Below are 14,294 nucleotides of genomic sequence, written 5' to 3' on the forward strand. Positions count from 1 at the left end.
AAAGGTGACAAAGCTCCCGAGTTAGATGGGTTTCTAGGTTTGTTCATCTAAAGATGTTGGTATATAGTGGGTAGATATTGCAATTGGTATATAGTGGGTTTATTTTGGAAAGAAAAATTTGTTAAAAATGTGAACGCCACATTCATTGCGCTTATTCCCAAAGCCAAAGATGCAAATCAATTGAAGAATTTCAGACCTATTGTTTTGTGCAATTTCTTGTACAGGATTGTCTCCTAGGTGATGGTAAAAAAAATGAGAGTTACCCTCGTGAGAGTGATCTCTAAGAATCAAGGGGCTTTCCTAAAGGGTAAGGATATTCGTGAAAGTATTTTGCTCGCACATGAACTTATTGATTTTCTTGAAAAGAAGAAAATTCTTGTGTTTTGTCTAAAACTGGATTTATCAAAGGCATATGATCAAGTGTTGAAATTTTTTGAAGAGCTCTCTTGCTGGTTTGGGGTTCCACTCAGCTTGGGTTTAGAAGAGTTATACTTTGTGTCTTTATAACTTCTTTTCAAGTTTTAGTGAATGGAGTTTCGAGGAAAAAGTTTTGGATCTCTCAGGGTCTGAGGGAGGGATATCCTTTATCTAATTATCTTTTTTAATTGTCATGGAAAGGCTATCTCGAAGGCTGAGGTGTATGTCAAAATTACCTTGAATTTGTCAAAGTTCCTCATCTTGCTTGTGACATTTTACACCTATTTTTTAAGGAAGATGTGTTGTTTTTCCTTAAGTCATTAGAAGACCAAGTGCAAATGAGTATGAATATTTTCTTAGAATTTAAATCAGGCGTAGGTATGAAAATAAATAATGATAAATATGTGATGATACTATTAAATGTGAACTCGAAAGTTGATGCTAGGATCTTACATTTAGCTGAATGACATCTTAGTAGCTTTTAGTTGAAACATTTGAGTTTGCCTCTTTGTGTGAAAAAATTAAACATTGCTTTATGTCAGGCTCTTATTGCAAAAATTCAATAGCGGCTAGAATCATGGAAAACCAGATTCTTATCATATGTTGGCAAACTATTTCTTATTCAAAACACACTTATTGCAATTCCTGTGTTTTGGACCTTATCTTTTAAGATTCAAAAAAGGTAATACTGCAATTAGAAACCATGCCCAGAAACTTCCTATGGCAGGATTTGAATTCTGAAAAAAACCCTCACTTGGTGGTATGGGAGGTGCTCTATAAATAGAAAAGTGAAGGAGGGTTGGGCTTCATAGGATTAAGGATTCGAATCTTGCCTACCTGGCTATGCTGGGGATTAATGTCTTTTTTGGGGCCTCTCTTTTTTTTCTAATTTCATGCATTTCAAATATCCTTGCAATAGAAGCTTTTGGGGTGCTAGCTCAGGCGTAACTTCTGGAGCTTGAAAGGAGATTTTATGGGGTTGAAAATAGATTAAACCTCTAATGTTTGGGAAGGTGGAGAAAGGGACTATTACTCGATTTTGGACGGATCCTTGGCTGGTCCTCTGTTGATATCTCTGTTTCCTAAGAGAGAAATACACAAGCTAGTAAGTATAGAGAAAACATGTGTAAAGGATGGTTTGGCTCTTTGTACAACTTGTTTGGATCCTATCCCTTGGCTTGAAAGCATATGGTCCAATCTAATCGTATTTTTGCTAACTCCCGGACTTGATAAGATATGGTGAAGATGCTTTATATACACATAAAAATAGACATAAGGATATCGGGAATTCCATTCATAGTAACGCCTTAACCCATGAGTGGTTTGGCTATGTGTGGGCAAAAAATGTGTCACCTAAGGCAGCATGGGTTGTATATTTAGCTGGTCATGGCAGACTTCTTACTCATTGCATTACTCGACAGATACCCTACCCATTTTGAGCAAGAAGAATATCAATTGCACTTGTTCTTGTATCTTGTTGCCCAAAGGATTTGGAAATATGTGTGCAAAATATTTGGGAAGAAAAGGACCCTGCATTTTGACTTTATTTTTAAGCTAAAATGGTTGATGATGACTTGTTTCTACCATTTGTGGCTTAAACCTTGTTGGATCATCACTTTTCATATTGTTTGTTGGAATACTTAGAAGTTGAGAAATGTGTCTTATCTTGAGGGAGTGCTTTCGAGCAGATTTGAAATAGGTAAAATGGTTTGGTGTCATGTATAAACACTTTGTTGCACTTGAGTGGCTGATTTCTCAGTAGAAATTCATATCTTTGTTTGTCAAAACAAGCTTGATAGTGTATAACTTTTTGCTAACTGACTCTAGATTTTTTGTGATTAGTTTTGTATCATGCTTCTATAGAGGTTGAGATCTCATTTCTTTTGTTGTCTACTCCAAAGATAGATTTATTTGTTTGGGGAAGATGAAAAGAGCATGTACTGCCAACCTCGTTGAAGGTGAATGTCTTTAATGCTTATTGTCTGTTCCTCAGGGAACCCATATGTATGTTATCTCAAATAATTAACGATGGTGCAGGAACATGAGGGTTGTTGCTGAAGGTAAAGAATATCATCAAGAAGTTGAAACCTAACTTGGTAGAAAGATTAAAGTTTTACGGTCCGATCGAAAAGGAGAATATACCTCAAATAAATTTTCTGAATCATGTAGGGCTAATGGGATCAGATCTCAATTACGACTTTGGGCACACCTCAACAAAATGGTGTGACTGAAAGATACAATATGATACTTCTTGATATAGTTAGATGCATGTTGTCTAATGCTTCATTACCCAAAATATTTTGGAGAGAAGCAATACAAACAACAATATATGTTCTAAATCGGGTTTCTTGTAAGTCTATTGTCTCTACATCTTATGAGTTATAGACTAGAAGAAAATCTAACCTAAGTCACTTTCATAGATTGAGTTCAGTAGCTCATATAAAAGTTATATAGCGATCAAGAAATAAACTCGACATATGATTTATAAGGTGCATTTTTATTAGATATTTTAAAGGATCCAAAGGTTATGAATTTTACCATCTTGATAAGGGTTTAATTGAAAGTAAAGATATTGTATTCTTGAAATATCAAAACATGAAATCAATTATTCTTGAAATAAATGAAGATAATCCTCTTGATTTATATTATTGCTTTGATGACTCATAAGAACAATTAAGTAATGATGAACTAACTGTTAGTTATTCATCTTCTTCTCATCTGACTTAGGTTGGTCATAAGAGGTCTAGAGCTTTCCTATCATACTTAGATGACTATTATGTCTATTTGTTAGAGGAAATGTATTATGCCTTAGACATTGATGACATAGAAAATAACTTGTTATATAATGAAGCAATAAAATTACACGAGACTAGGCAACACATTTCAAGACCAATTTATAATTGGATTAGTTCTTATATCAGTGAGTGAAGATGTTCAACTTAAGGGCCATTTATTGGCTATGGGTTATGTGTTTTTCTTGCTTCAGAATTATAATGATTTGATTTGAAAGGACAAACCTTCGGATTAATTACCCTGTAAGGTGATCATCTGTAATTCTCTATTATTTAATATAAATTTAGGTTAACCCCCAGCGTCATGGTTAGAAAAAAAAACAGTTTCTGCTATCATTATCATTGGATGTAGGGGTTCCATATCCGGTTGTGCAGTTTGTACCCATGGGATACCTGACATCTGAAGTTTAATGCTTGCCTATACTTGTGCTTACTCGTGCATTTCGTTAGGTTGCGGTGGTGATCAGTTTTTGCAGCACATGCATTATAATTATGATACTTTCAAATAGCAGTGATGTCATCAGCAATGTTGTCAGTATCGGTATCTCTCTGGCCAACCATTCAGGTGAATTGGCGGATACCGATTTTCAAGTGAATCATTTTGAATCGACTAAAAATTTAATTAAAAAATATCTAGTGTCAATAAGATATGAAGTATCATCCACAAGTTTCCTTACTCCATGCCCTACAGACAAAAGTTTTGCAATGTTACTCCTTACATTTTTGCCTGCATTTACTTTTAACTCTGTGTTTTCCCTACCTTTTCTCTGGATAGTTAATTGCATGTAACTTGCCTTCTTTTAGTAAAGTTTTGAATATATATATAACCCCAGCCAAGGCTTTCTACTTTTTCTTGAGAGAGACACCCAGAAGGGATAGTGCTTCTCCACGAGGGAAGGTGTGAACTCATTTATTTTTTACAGGAAGCTTGCTTTTTTTATTTATTATGTAGGGCCCCGTCACATCTTTCTCATGAACATGTTGGTTTTACTCTTCTTATGAAGAGGCACACTTTTCTATAAAAAGAGGATATGTTTTATAGGAAAAAAATGAAAAGAACAAGAAATAAACGCCCCTCTGGTCCAGGCAAACATGAATGCTTGAACTCTGTAGGATCCAAGCATAGATCCACCTGAGCTAGCATTATACATCATGATCAAGTCCAGTTCCAGATAGGATTGTCAATGGGTCAGGTATCCTACTCATTTGGGTCAGCAATTTGACCTGATAGTATATAGTCGCGTTCTTGTCATGCAGGTTAAGAAAATGGGACTAAACCTGAACTATATATATATATATATATATATATATATATATATATATATATATATATATATATAGAGAGAGAGAGAGAGAGAGAGAGAGAGAGAGAGAGAGAGGTGCCTAACGCTTTTTGTGCCTATCGAGTTTTGGAAAGATTATTTTTATTTTTTCTAAAATTTGACCACAAATATGATCTACTTTTGTGGGAATCGACTTTTGGATCGTCCTATTCTAACACCAAGTTAGGTTTTTATAAGATTAAAAAATCAGCAGTCTACAATTTTAAAAAATAATCATTGCCTAAAAACTCATCTTTTTTCTTAAAAAAAACCTCATCCAAGTGTGATTTCCTAGCAAATCTATCATACATACGTAAGATCAGATTTTTGAGAAACAACCTGAAAACCCTTATCCAAGCTTAGTAGGCACAAAAAGCATCGTGCACCAACCCATTCTTATATATATATATAGGTTTAAGGTTTAAATTAAAAAAAAAACACCTTTTAACAAAAATAAAAGGTTATTGTTTGACCTGTGGTAATTTTAGGCAGCAAACTATAAGCAGAATCTCACTTTTTTCATAATTTTTGAATTTGAAGATTATAGAAAGACACGCCGAGAATCCACAGTAGCTTCCCTTACCGTCAAAGCTGGAGGTTTTCTCACAGACTAGAAAAAAAATAGGTATAAGAGGGTTTTTGTCTGGTCCTGATAAATATTAGACAGTTGTCACGTTTCATGCCCGAACCGAAAATAAATATTTGGGTCTACCCAAATCCGAAGGGTCAGTTCACGTCTTCCTGTGGTGGGAAGTTGCGGGGTCAAGACCCCAATGGTACGTTGATTAATAACTGGTGGGTCGGTCTAACCCCAACTTACCTTTCACAAAAAAAATAAAAAATCCGAAGGTTCGGGTTTTTATTCTTATTCCCAGACATCCAGCCACGAGTTCATGTCCGATTATAGATCCAAACAATTGACAGCCCTCGGTGCAGACCCGAATTGAAGCCATCTAATGGTGAAATCAAGATAAGATGGGATTTACTTAACAAACCTCATTTGGACTCACCAATGGGTCTCTCCTTGTCTTGGTAGGAGCAGTTAGTGCACTTCACCTTGTAAACTTTTTGGTGATTTATTATTTTCTATCAAAAGTGTTTTGAAAAACATTTTAGTTTTTTTATGGTTTAAATAGAGTGTTTGTTCTCTATTCTTTATTTTGGTAAACCATGTGTGTTAGGATGACTTGCCGACCCTTGCTGCACAAGGGCGCTTGAGGTGCAATGTGGGGTTTTGATGACGCACTTGAAACGCTTGCAGCGACGCTAGGTGCATGTGATGTGCTATGGTCGACTTGCAAGTCCCAATCTCAACGGTATCGTTGTATAACTGGGAGGGGTCTGCCTAACCCAGCTTGTCTTCCACAAAACACCCATTTGGACCCATGAAATTAAGAATCATTTCATGTCGTCTGTGGCCCAAAAGCAGCAATTAAAGGTGCTTGGTAGCGTAATGAGGTTGACAGTCTGTAATCAATCAAGCAGGGTCAACATGTTAACACTGTGCCAAAGTCAGCCTCTCTAACGTGACTAACCAAGTGATGTAAAAAATAAGAAAGTTTACTTCTTGGCAGCCTACCATGTGGAAGAAAGAAAAAAGAAAAATTAGATAATTAATATTTCAAGAGACTCTAGAATTCTGCATTAAAGAAAAACCAGCAACGAGAACCAGGTCACTTAATAAGCCCACCTTCCAGCCAAGTAAAACTTCAGGTTGAGGACACAACCACTCGTCCCTACTTTTAACCTACATTTTGAGTTTTCGGTGCGAACAATTGGTCGGATGTGTTGCATGCCTGTGAAGCCCTAGAAAAATGAACTCAGCTAATTCCCAAGTCCGCTCAGTTCGGCTCATAATTCAGTCGTTTGAACTTGTAAAAAAAAATTAAAACATTAATTCTCGGCTCGTCATAGGCTTGTTATGTTAATTGGGCCGAGCTTATATATGAGTTGTTCGTCTTGGCTTTGCTTGCAAAAGCTACGACAGTTTTGTAAAAACAAAATAAGTATTTATTACAAGATATATCACATAACAATTGATAAAATACATTAGTTTTTTTTTTTTACCGAGCATGATTTAGATACAAGAAGTATAAAGCTCATTTCTTTGCTTGGGCTTTTATTGAGAGGAAATTTTTTTGCAAACAACTTCAAAGAAATTAGCAAAGAACCTTAAAGATAGATTAAAGCAAGCTCAACTCATTCACCAATCTTGCTTTCTTCTTTTGGGTGATTGGGGAAAACCATCTAATGCACTCGAGTTCATGCGTGTCAAAACCTCTGCTCACCCTTGCCCACTAGGGACACTAAAAAAAAATGTTAATTAGTGACAAAAATTTGTGACGTAAATAATTCATCGCAAATTTGTGATGAAAATAATCCGTTGCAAATTTATGACAGAAATAATTCGTCGCAAATTTGCGACAAATTAGCTAGAGAAAACTAGTCGTTCCTAAAATTAGAATTAGTTGCGAAATTAGCTACAGAAAAATTCGGTCTCAAAATCCATCGCTAATTAGCGCCGTAAATATTTCATCTTAAACTCCGTTGCAACTTCACAACGGCTGAGCGACAAATTTTTTTTGTCGCTACGCCATCGTTAATTTGCAACGAAGTTTAAGATGAAATGTTTTCGTTGCTAATTCGTCGTTATGTTTCCCGTAAAACCCTAACGTGAGTCCCTTTCTTTCCCTTTCTGTTTCATCTCTCGCACACAACCGTCGCCCGCCGCCCGAGTTCTCCTTCACCTCCTCCTTCTTCCCTCATTCCATCTCTCTCGCCGCCGTGTGCCACCGCCAAGAGCCCCGTCTGCGGTGCCACCTCCTCCCTCTTCGCTTTTGCCTTTCACCATTTGCGGCCTCGTCGGAGCAACGTCTTCCTTTCCCGTTTGTCGATCGGTCGGAGCCACGGTGCCACCGTGACCACCACCGTCTTTACATCGAAGATCTCTTCCCTCTCCTTCTCCACCCCTTCCCTCCCCGCTCTCAGGACCAAGCCCTCCGGCTTTCGATGCTCCGTCTCTGCCACTCTGGCGAGGGTCGTGAAGTCGCTCAGTGAAGTCTATGTACGCCATCATCATTATCACACACAGTGAAGCCGCCGGACACCCCTCTGAATACCACCATAGTTTCCTTCTTCCCTGCTGCCACCGACAACCAGCGATCGTCGGCCACCCCCTCTTCGATCGGACCCCGAACCCTCTCCCTTGCTTGACTCTCATAGTGAACTGTCACTCACCTCGCCTGTCGCCTACACCTGACGTCAATACTCTCCCTCTCGCCGACCCCTTTTTAGGTAACCTCTCACCCCCTCCCTCTTTCTCCTGTGTCTTCTTCTTCTACTTCTAATTCTTCTTCTTCTCATTATCTTTCTTTTCTGTCGATCGGTAGGGGCCTGTCGTTCTTCTTTTTTGGCAAACCATGGCCGGTCAACAAGGGCTAAAGCCCCTACCAGTTTTTTGACAGGTCGGCTGGGGAGACACCCTCTGCCGCTTGTGACAAAGTTTTCAACAGGGGCTTTGGGCCCCTACCTCATTCCTTCCGATCGACAGGGGCTTTGCCCCTACTGCCTGAGTGTTTTCGACATGAGGGGGCAAGGCCCTTGCTTCACCCGTTCCTTCTTTTTCTCCAGGGAGGGGTCGAGTTTCCTCCCTGTCTTCTTTTTCTTGGGTTTTCAGGAAGGGGCTCAGCCCCCTCCCGTTTCTCCTTCGTAAGGGAGAGCCTCCCTGTTCTCCCTATCTTCTTTTTCATCTGTTTTGAGGGAGGGGCTCAGGCCCCTCCCGTTTGTCCTTCTTCGTAAGGGAGGGGCCGAGAATCCCTCCCTGTTGTTTGGGTTACGAGAGAGGGGTTCAGCCCCTCCCCCGTTCCTTCTTTGTTTTCATTCGGTCGCCAGGGGGCAGAGCTCTCTGTCCTTGGTTCTTTCAGTCGGTAGGGGGTGGAGCCCCTCCGCTCCCTATCCACTTTGTTTCTTCGGCCGGTAGTGGCTCTGCCTCCCTGTTGTTGTCTTTTCTCGTCGGGCAGAGAGGGCAAAGCCCCTACCTGAGTGGTTCTTCTACCGACAGGGGGAGGGGGCGCCCCCTGCCTGTGTCTTTGTCTTTGGCAGACAGTCTTTGTCATTATAGGTGCGTAGCAGAGCAAAATGTGCGATGCTTAATGCTAAGCATCACATGCGGCTTAAAATACCATGCGAAAGAAAATACGAAAAATGCAAATACAAAAGCATGCAAATCGGGTAAATACCCTTGGTAAGTAAGTGATGCAAGTGCATCACATGTTATTTACTTTTTTGGATGCAACACTTTCCTACTCACACACTCACTTAGTTGTGGATATCTAAAGACTATTTTGCTGGAGTTTGGAGATCATGCTGAGCATGATTTGAATGTATGAGAATAGAAGTGCTCTTATTTTTGTAATTCGGATTCCATGCTAGTCATGGTAGTAGTTAGCAGGATATTAGAGTGTGTTTGTTGTAGGTACATGTTTAACATTATTGTGATATAAATGTATTGCAATGTTTGACATGACTATCCGCATATGGTATGCATAAGGTGCTTTGCCATATCCTCGCACAACAAGGGAGTGCGAAGTCTGCGACTGTTGTCCGGTTGCGACTTCAAATGGACTGTGGCCGGAGGTCTCGCTCTTTTGGAGGTTGTAGCAAAATTGAGTTTCATCAAGTAAATCAACCCAATCCCTTTGGTTGGCACTGACAAAGTGCCGCGGGTATTTCTCTAGCATACTGTTTATTCTCTCTGTTTGTCCATCGGTTTGGGGGTGAAAACTTGTGTTGAAATGCAAGTTTGTCTCCATTAAGCGAAATACTTCTCGCCAAAACTTGTTAGTGAAGCGTGCATCACGATCGCTGACGATGCTCTCAAGAATTCTCCAATGCTTGATTACGTTCTGCACAATTATTTTCGATTTGATTATGCATTCCATATAAAATTGTATAATGAAAACATGCTTAAATTGAATGTATTGTGTTCTGTGAATGTGATTTCATCTTTCTAAATTTTCTTGTGATGTGTGTAAATATGATGTGATGGTGTTAGACACGAAAATATTGAAGTATCAATGCATGCATAATAGTTCATAAAATTACATTTTATGTTAAGCATGTTTGTGGTAGAGAGAGAAAAAATGTATGCATTAACTGAAACAAAAAAATTGCTCACCAACAATCACCAAACAAAAATTTCTAACAGATTTGTAAACCACAATAAAATGTTAACCAACTCAATACAAGCAACAAACAAAATGAAGACTTTATGACCTACAATATGCAAATTATAGCAAACCAACAAGGAAAAATCAATCATTATATATATATATATATATATATATATATATATATATATATATATATATATATATCAAATCATTACATCCACCATCAATGCATGATAAATTAGATATTTTCTTCATCATAGCATTATTATGATTCTCTTTTAATTGGTTAAGATAATATCCGTAACATTATAGGATAAAATGACTGCAAACCATGAATGAATGTACTGTAGGATAGTTGTTAATAAGGTGTCACTTAAATATATGAATGATATTGACAGTTTTATTGAATTTGCAATGGCAAATGTCAGTACAGTGGATCCCACCGGTTTGATCAGGTGCCCCTGCACGATGTGTAAGAACAATCGATTTGTAGAACCTCATGGCGTTAGACATCACCTATACAAGAAGGGTTTTGTCAGTGGTTATCAGAATTGGACGCTTCATGGTGAAGAATTTTTGAATAATTTTGACACATGGGTGGATGTGGTGCATGATAATCCATATGTGGATTTGATATTTGATGTTGTAGGACCAAAACTCGGTTCTGCTATGGGTCCTAGTGATGTACCAACTGGGGTAGAGGAAGAAGCAACAAACGATGCAGCTAATAGATTTTATGACTTACTTAGAGATGCTGATGAGCCACTGTGGAATGGTTGCGAGAGTCACAACATCTTATCTGCAGTTCTTCAACTACTGAATTTAAAGTCAGAGTATAATTTAAATCAATCATGTTTTGACCGTTTGTGCTTTATTGTGAAGAGTATGTTGCCCAAAGATGAGAAATTGCCATAAAATTTCTACCGTGCGAAGGTTATGGTCAACGCTCTAGGTATGGATTATCAAAAGATAGATGCTTATCTAAATCACTGCATGTTATATTTCAAAGATCAAGAAAATAACAGATCATGTTCGTCATGTGGGCATCCTTAGTTCAAGCCAAAGATAAGGGGCAATGCTAGCACGAGGTCAAAAGAAGTGTCATACAAGTCACTCAGCTACTTCCCTCTCACCTCTAGATTGCAACGACTGTATATGTCTTTGATGACAGCTAAACACATAAGATGACATACAAATAAAGTTCTACATGATGGAGACAAGATCACGCATCCTGCTGACGCAGAAGCTTGAAAGCACTTTGATCATACTCATCCAACCTTCACAATGAAAGTGAGAAATATTAGGCTCAGTTTATGTATAGATGGATTTATTCCATTTTGGGGTAAATCAACCCCATACTCGTGTTGGTCGGCATTTGTTACCCCATAGAACCTTTCCCCAAGCTTGTGTATGAAGCGTCAAAATATTTTCTTGTCTCTATTGATCCCTGGTCCGAACTGAAAATACTGTGGGATGACGGTGTTCTTATGTACGATGCCCACAACAAACAAAACTTCAATATGAAGGCTGATGAACAATTAGTGACTTCCCTGCATATGGTATGTTATCTGGTTGGAACACATATGGGTGGTTGGCATGTCCGTACTGCATGGAGGATATAAAATCTATTACGAGATATTGATGGATGTACCCATTTGAAAGGTATATTTTTATTTATATTTTTTTCTGTAATGCTATTAAGAATTTATTGTATTACGAGATGTATATTATTGACAGATGCATGTTTGACCTCAAAAAAAAAGTTCAGAATAAAGCAAGAGTGGAGGGTTTAATTTGTGAGACGTACACTTTAGAAGATATTTCAAAATTTTCATCTATGTACTTTGAGCCTCAGATTTCAACACGTTACACTTGCCCACCTCGTAATGATGATGGAAAGAAAGTTATTGTGGCTGACAAACTATCGATATTTAAACCAATTGGGAATGCCTTTGGCAGTTGCCGGTTAAGACTCTTGAAAGATCGAAAGCAAGATGCAACACAAATCTATATCCTGTTTAATTGCTCAGAGATCGACCCTTACATCGAGTAAGTATACACAATATGTTACACTAAGTTCTCTACGTACATGGTTCAATAATATAATTATTTGTTAAGTGCAAATAATTTGATCTGGAGTTGCGAAGAGAACTTTCACATCTCACTGATTCAGAAGTACAAATAGAATGCAAAAAATAAGTTTCGAGCATGGTTGAAAGAGTTGGTAAGGATGATGACATGCATTCTTTTCATATAAACAATAATATGTTACTTAATTGATCATGTTTATAGTCATTGTTTATGCTTGTAGGTCCGCCATAGTGATGTTAATGACCAAGAAACATGTGATTTACGAAATGGTTCGACCAAAGTTGTGCAATGTTACAACGAGTATATCGTTAATGGTTATCGATTCTATATAAAAGACTACGGTGTAAACAAGTCAACGATGAATAGTGGCATGTGTGTCTAGGGTAGCAGTTATGATAAAAATGAACTTGACTACTACGATATTATTAAAGAAATAATAAAGTTGACTTATTTAGGCATAAATAACACAGTAACTTTATTCAAGTGTCATTGGTTTGATCCCAAAGTAACAAGAGTCGACAAAGCCTCAGGCATTGTGGAGATGAATCATAAATCAAGGTTTGAAACATATGAACCATTCATATTAGCATCGCAAGCTCAACAAGTTTACTATACTTCATATCCGAATACAAGAAAGTCAGATAGAAATGAATAGTGGGCGGTTTGCAAGATGAAGTCTAAACAATACCCCGAGTATGATCAGTTACATGAAGACAATATTGTTGAAAAGAGTAATTACTATCAATCAGATGATATGTATGACTTTTCTTATGGTCACAATGTCACACATAGTCTGCATATCACATCTCTATTGTCTAATGGCACATGTATGAAAGAATGTGATCCAAATGATATACCAAGTAGATGGCCGCCCAATGAAAAAGAATACGAAGAGGACGAAGAGGAGGAGGAGGAAGAAGAAGAATATGAAAGTCAAACAAGTGATGAGGAAACATACTCGAGCTAGTGAAATACATCTTGTAATACATACCACATCACTTTCTCATATGTACCATCTACATGCACAATATATCTTGCATATCATGTTATATTCCTTGCATACTTAGCATGTACATGCACAGTTCAAGCATAGTTATAAAATTGATTCATGTAGGACCTTTAAATCTTTATATTTCATGCATATGTCATGTCCATGCTAAGATCAAGAGTTATGCAACTGCTGCAAATAATATTTTTATTTGTTACAATATGGTTCGTGGAGGTCGCAGTGCTCGAGCACCCAGTGGTCGAGGACCAAGTGGAGGTCATGGGACAACATTAGGTAGATGTCTTTGTGTTATATTTAAATATAGACATTCATTATGTTTTTGCTTATACGTTAATATAAAAATTGTTACTTGTTAATCATATTTATAGGATCTCAGTTCAGTGATAGTTAGTCTCAGCCTTCGTCTTCATGTAATGCTTCAATAGGTATATCATTTAAATAATTGTATACTTGATTAGTTTAAATATGCATTATGTGAATTTCTAACTCACTTTTTTATAGATGATGTTTCACCTGTACATGACCCACCTACACCAGCTACTCATACACATCACGAGTCAACGCCGGATGCTGGGTCTTCTCAGTCTGACACATAATGACTCATTCAAATAGTGTATATCGATAGTCGACCGTAAGTATTTCATTGTCACTTGTCCAATACTTATCTTATAAATAGTGTATATTGATAGTCGATTCTTAATGTGTACCAATTCATATGAAGCGCGAGATTTGAGTCAAAAGAAGTGATTCGAGAAATTAGGAAGCCACTAATTCAGCATCTTTCAGGACTGATCACTCAATGAAAAAAGTACCCGAACGAGGTGTTGGACAAATTATGGTCTTCATTCATGGTATACAATCGTTTATCATAGCTAATGTGTTTTATATTTAATTTTTTGTTATAGTCATGTGTATTAACTTTCTGAAATTATTTATAGGCTTTGAATCACTTCAAGACTACGAAGAAGGAGCAGGATGCGATGCTAGTGTGACAGAAGATGACTGCTAGTCAATTTGTCGACATGCTTCACAATATGAAGACTGCAACAATAAAAGTAGTTGGTGGGATATATGACCCACTGCAGTGGAAGGACCCTGACCCTTCTACTATCAGGTCAGATTATTTGGATGCAATGTGCGACAAGTGAGCGAACCATGAATTTCAAAACCGCTCAGTAAAGGCTGCACAAAATTGAGCGAAGATGCCCATCTACACATAGGTGGTTCTAGGACTTTTGAGAGTCACCAGAAGATAATGATAACTCATCAATATATATATATATATATATATATATATATATATATATAAAATCAAATTTATAAATATTTCTACATAATTTTTAATTGATTTTTTTATCATTTAATCTTGTAGAAAGCCGAAAAAGGAGTCCATGTGCCTTACAAGAATGTGTTTGTTGAAACACATAAACGTAAGAGCACGAGAGAGTTCGTATTAGAGAAAGCAAGAGCGACAATTATATATATTTATTAT

The sequence above is a fragment of the Nuphar pumila genome, chromosome 13, assembly GCF_984573655.1.
Source record: "Nuphar pumila chromosome 13, dmNupPumi1.hap1.1, whole genome shotgun sequence".
Lineage (NCBI taxonomy): Eukaryota > Viridiplantae > Streptophyta > Magnoliopsida > Nymphaeales > Nymphaeaceae > Nuphar > Nuphar pumila.